A 6,000-nucleotide genomic window follows, 5' to 3' on the forward strand; every position below is an offset into this window, starting at 1 on the left:
TATATATATATATATATATATATATATATATATATATATATATATATATATATATATATATATATATATATATATATATATAGAGAGAGAGAGAGAGAGAGAGAGAGAGAGACAGACAGACAGACACTTTTGAATTGTTTTATGATGATATTATTGAGCAATGAAGATGTGAGTTGCGAAGAACAACGGGTGCTATTTCTGCAATGGGTGGATTCTAGTGTGCCATTTGAAGACCTGTGATAAGCTCTGTCCAGTCAAGAAAAGGAGGTGTAGTTACTAGGTGCGTGTGCGAACGTAAGACTTTTATTCGGAAATGGTCTAATTCAAATACAGATGTCATATTATTCTCGAATGTGAATATCAATTTTGAATAGCAATAGTGGGAATTATTATTTGTTTTAATGATATGTAGAATTCATGGTTTATAGAAAAACATTTTACATGGTTGTGTAAACAGCACTAGATATTTCATATAATAGTTATAAATGTTACAAAACAGCAATATTTCTAGGAATTTTTTGCAATGGCTGCAGAGTTCTTATTCACTTTTTTTCTTATCAACTCACAACTGTGGTTCACTGTGCACATGTGTAAGTAAAGTATGGCTAGTTACAACATGCCCAGTAATATGTTGAAATTGTGTATGAAACACATTTTGTATTGTATCAATGACGACTGTTAACCTCGGTGTCAGTAGTTACCCAAAGTGATATTGTAACAGCTTCACTGCACTTTGAATTTAATCGAAAACTTTTATTTTGAAGTAGTAGTTGGTATTTGAAATTTAATGTGAATTATAAAATATTTTTAATTTTTATATTTGAAGTTTTGAGTACTTGCTCAGGCCTAGTAATTACAGTAATCCCGCCTACCGTTGAGGCAGCTATCACGCAAGCGTGCATCTCGCATGATGTGGGAGGTTTCTGTGATGCCACTAATTAGGGAATTGATGAGAATAACCTCCACACCTGGTGCAGGAGAGCTCTGGCACTGTAAGCGCTAAACATGAGTGATATAAATCGTCAGGATGTGTTTTATACTGCTTTGTCCCTGGCTGGATTGTCTGCACGATAAGCTAAACATTCTTTAGAGGTGATTTTTTTTACTTTGCAAATGCTTATGATGGAGTGTTATTTGGACGTAGTTATGCAAAAAGGAACCAAACCACAATTTTATCATATTTTATTTGAAAATAAATTAAAATCGTACAAGGTTGATCGTACCGTCGTCGCTATTATTACATCAGTATTTATACTAGAGTCTAGACCATTAAAATTATATACCCACATTATGTTATCAATACGAGAATTACAATTTATAATTAACTTTAACTTGGAAATACTCAGAATAGGTTTCATGTGGGTTGGTTCCTTTTCGCATAACTACGTCCATTTTACAAGCACACTTGTGTACGAGCTCATCAGAATTACTGAAAGGATTTTTTTTCTTTTTTGTGTTGTGAGCAGTGCAGATCACACAGGCCTGACACGGACATTGTTACTGCAGTGAAATCTAATTGAAACAAGCCTGAGAGAAAGAGAAAAAAACGTTTTGGCACATCATGATGAAAGAACGCCTTACTGAACTCTTACTAAATGATTGCCATATCTTGGGGATCTGAAAACATTGACTTAAAGTGAGAAATCATTGTGAGGTACTTTGTAATTAGGTTCCACTGTATTTTGTCACCTGTGCCAATATTTTGAGTATTGTTTGAAGTTATTTATGTTGTGTTTGTGTGTTTTTAATTTTATATATTTTAGATTTAGTTAGGATTAGGTAGTACTTATATGTTGAAATATATGTATTGTAAAATATATTGTATTGAAATATGTTAACTGTATTAAATATATTGTATTGTATAGTAGTTTATGAAATATTTTATTTAACTGTTGTTGTAAACTTTTTTTTCCCCCCTAAACTTGACTTCTCATTTTTGCAATGATTTTTTTTCATTTGGATGTAGATTTTGAGGTACAATAATACTTTTCTTTGTGAACTGAAAATTTTTTAATTGAAAATAAATACTTAGTTACATATTTTTATTGATTAGCTTAATATTATGTATAAAATTATGTATGTGTATTTTCAGCATGATATTTGGAAGTTTGAATATGCCTACATGGCTAAAAATTTAGGTACTTGATACTCAAGTAACTATTTAATATAAGTACATGACTTATTTTTGAGTGCCATTATATTCCAAGACTTTTTTAACACAGAAATAAGATCTCGTTGGTCACATTTTAATTATGTCTTTAATAAAAGGTTTTATTTTGTCTATAAATTTTTACGTATGTTGAGTTGGTGGATGGTACTGTAGTTAAAACATGTTTTCATGTTAATTATATACATTGTAAGTCAGAAGAACTGATTAAAACACTCCGCATGGTACTGTATCGAAGGTGTGTGTTTCTGTTCTGATGCAGGATTTAGTGATGGGCGGAATGATTCACTTGACTGAATCCATTATTTTGAATTAGTACCACGTAGTGTTTCGTTCATTTTGTTGTTATTTTAGTTCTGACCACCGACAAAGGGATCCGGCACATCTCAAGAGTCACAACTCGTTCCACCTGTTCAAGTGTCCCCATTACATCCAAGTGGCTGGCCTTGTCATCTGGTTGAATATCTGGTCGGCTCAGGTAGCTGAAATTCCAGATTTCTTGCTATATACATACTGACTGTTACAAAAATGTGCATGATCGTATTTCAAACCTCTCGCCGATAAATTTAGTAAAACAAATTCTAGACATTCAATGATAAATAATTGTAACGTGATACTTGTTCAGTCGCTAACCCCCCACTCCCTCCCCTTGTCATGTTACCCTTTTAACACGTGCACGCTGTGATTACTAATTACTGTGACTCCTGACATCATGAGTCACTTTACGATCGTATCAGACCGGCTGGTTCTTCTCTAGTTCTCTCTGCATTTTATATTCTCCTGAATCGTGTTCTTGTTTTGAGTAATCGACTCTCAAAGAACAGATTCTTTACGTAGCGAACGAATCATATGCTATTTTTTCGCTCAAAGATACATTCGTTTTTGATCGAATCGTTCACGAACGACACGACACTAGAAGGATTGTGAATTAGTAACTGAAAACCTTTCGGTCTAAAGTGACGCTAGGTTGGGAAAATTTCTTGAGGGCTTGGAGGAAATAGTCACAGACTTTTCCATATATCATTGCATGGTTAATATCAAAATAATTTCCTCAAAACAATTTTAATGCATGTCGTTTTTTAAAATTATAAGAGTTAAAAATTATATTAAAATTCAATTTTAAAACAGTTCATTAACTTATTCTATCAGGATTTAAATATGACCAACTTTAACTTAAAATTCCAGTGTTAAGATGAATTAAAAACAAACATTGTGATCTGGGCTTGCCAAAAAATTGAGTGTGTAGTGTGTTGTGTGTTAACGAGACTAAATTTGTTGGTACATAATGACAATAAGTATGTATAATAATAAAATTACGTCTGTTTGCTGTAAATTTTGGGTGTCCAGTTTTTTTTTTTTTTTTTTTTTGTATTTGAAAAAGAAAAAAACTCTTCAGTAAGTAAAAGTTTACTAAGATATTGTAGAGTGATGATATTAAAGTTAAAAACGGGGGAAATGTATATTTTGTGTATGTTACATCATATGTATTAACATCAGTAGTGAAGGTGCTAATTTAAGTATTATACACATTAAAAAAAAATTCTATTTCATTGGTTTATGTAACACAATTCAAAAACATAAGTTTTATTGTGTTACTTACCTCGCTTTAATTTAAGGAAGAAGAGCCGTGATAGACAACTTAATGGCTGTTTTAGACCAACCTGTGTTCCCAACTGGAAACAACTAATTGACTGATAAAAAATTGAAATAAAGCCAATTAGTGCACAAGTACATATTATAATTTTTTAAATTGTATTTTTAAACTGTTGTAATATACAGTGTAGCTCTAATTTAATTGATACATATGATGGCCAGTTGCTTGCAGCTACTCACATGTGGTTACAAACGAAAAGAGCTCGAAATAGTTTAATAATGTTGTCGTTGCCTTCTAAGCCATTAACAGGGTTTCCACACTCTTAATACAATTTCCAATAGTTTTGTTTTTCCTGTTAACCGAACTTTCATTTCCTGTTTCATCAATCAACTTTTAAGATGAATTAATACATAAAATTTCAAATACTTATGGAAATGCACATAAAATTTACCATAAAAGTTTTACCCACACTGTTATCATTTACATCATTGTGACATCCTAATGACTATTAACATTTGATCATGTTGGAAGTAATTAAATCAATAGTCAATACACAGTTTAGTCATTGATTGTTTCTCTAACATTTAATTGATAATAACTACATGTGAGGCAGTTTGAAGCAAAGAGTGTGACAGAATTTAGATATTATGTTTAGTTTAATGGAAATTTTTGTAGGCCAAGAGAAACTGTTTGGTCCCAAAGTTCCCAAGTTGTAGTCTTAATTAATATTTGTGCTGCCATGTAGCAAGTTTTCGTACATTACTTAAGAAAATTTTAATTCCTTTTGGAGGCGTTAAGGGTTGTTTACCCCTTTGGTTCTGACTGCCCCATATGTAACATGAATTAAATGAATACGTTAGTATTGAAAATTACTAATGCAATTTGGAAACTTAACATTATTCAATTTCCTGAGTTTTTTTTTTTTTTTTACCCCATTTCCCACATTTTTCCTGTCTGCAGGATGTTTGGCTTGAAAAATAAAAATATATTGACGTTATGTTAGTTCTGTGTAAAGATTTAAAAAACAAAAACATTTTTAGTAAAATTACAATATAATTCAACTCAGTATGCTACACAACTTTGTAGGATTATGATTTTGGACTGTATCTACTTTAGACAATATTTTTTATTAAAGTTTGAAACATTCTCTTTTCACCAAACATATTGTAGATCGTATCCTGTTATTGTAAAGTATTTTCAAAATTTAGACTAAAAATAATCAAAAAAGTATTTGTTGTTTTGAGTGATGGACAGATGGACTCATTTTCACTGTAGTACTACATACAATGAAAACTATTAATGTATATGTAATGCAGTTGGCTCTCTTTAATCCGGCGTGAATCGGTTCCGTATGTTCTGTAAACCATACCTGTTTTGATATCGCACACTTTAACAGTAATGCTCTCGTGTAGAGGCGTGCATTTTTCACGAAAAGATTTTGAGACTAGTCATGCGTTAAAGCATCATTAGCATCGTATTCCGTGATTAGTGAAGTTTCTTTCTGACGTGTCTAATGTCGGCACACGAAAGCGAAAGCAAATGTGTCCCGAATGGCTTGGGTCAAATAAGGCACTGGCTTCTCTCGCAGGCGGCCGCCAGTTGCAAGGAAGAAACCGCTGGCGCAGGTAGCCCATGTTGCAGTCAAATGTTTTCGTGAAAATTACCTGCCCCCACACAAGTGTATTGCTTCTTGTCATAGAGCAGCTTTTTGAAAATAACTGTTTTTTGTATATTTGGTACACTCATCAAAACTACGTTGACGTTCGCTAATACGGCACAACCACGCTCCCGAACGTGCCGGGCTGAAGGGCCTTTGCTGTTCTTGTGATTACAGATATTACGGTTGACCCATGACAATGGGGAACCGATAGTGATGTGTATATTTTTAACAGTGCCCTGTTTGTACCTTTGCGTGGCCATGTAGTGAAGCATTTTGTACCTGTTGCAAATAAAGTGTTTTATCTCTACATCAAAATGAGTGTGAGCTGTTTGTAGGCGTTCCAGCACCATGCCTGCTTCAAGTGACAGTCCTATTGGTAGGGACAGGGGTTATCTCCCCCTCCTAAATATCACTAGAAATAAAAACTTTAAAACTGGAAAGTGTTTGCAAAAATGATTTACTCCAAGCAGCACCTAACCTTTGAAATCAGTTTATTGTAAAAATGTATTCTTTTGAATTTTTTTTAGTGCTACTGGTTGATTTTTATCTCACATTCACTTCTTTCCTTATAAAATGAAT

At 32.8% G+C, this 6,000-nt stretch overlaps 1 protein-coding gene across 3 annotated transcripts in view; it reads left to right on the plus strand.

Annotated features, from left to right (window-relative positions):
• The window catches only part of LOC134540223 (NF-kappa-B essential modulator), a 64,993-nt gene extending 59,257 nt beyond the window's left edge, over positions 1-5,736 (plus strand). For 2 of the 3 annotated variants that reach the window (XM_063382838.1, XM_063382840.1), the window contains exon 12: positions 1,467-5,736. The gene's annotated coding sequence lies outside the window, so the exon portion shown is untranslated. The remainder of the gene's footprint in view (positions 1-1,466) is intronic. The other variant, XM_063382839.1, reaches the window with a different exon arrangement.
• The last annotated feature ends 264 nt before the right edge of the window (positions 5,737-6,000 follow it).

This window comes from Bacillus rossius, chromosome 16, assembly GCF_032445375.1.
Source record: "Bacillus rossius redtenbacheri isolate Brsri chromosome 16, Brsri_v3, whole genome shotgun sequence".
Taxonomy (NCBI): domain Eukaryota; kingdom Metazoa; phylum Arthropoda; class Insecta; order Phasmatodea; family Bacillidae; genus Bacillus; species Bacillus rossius.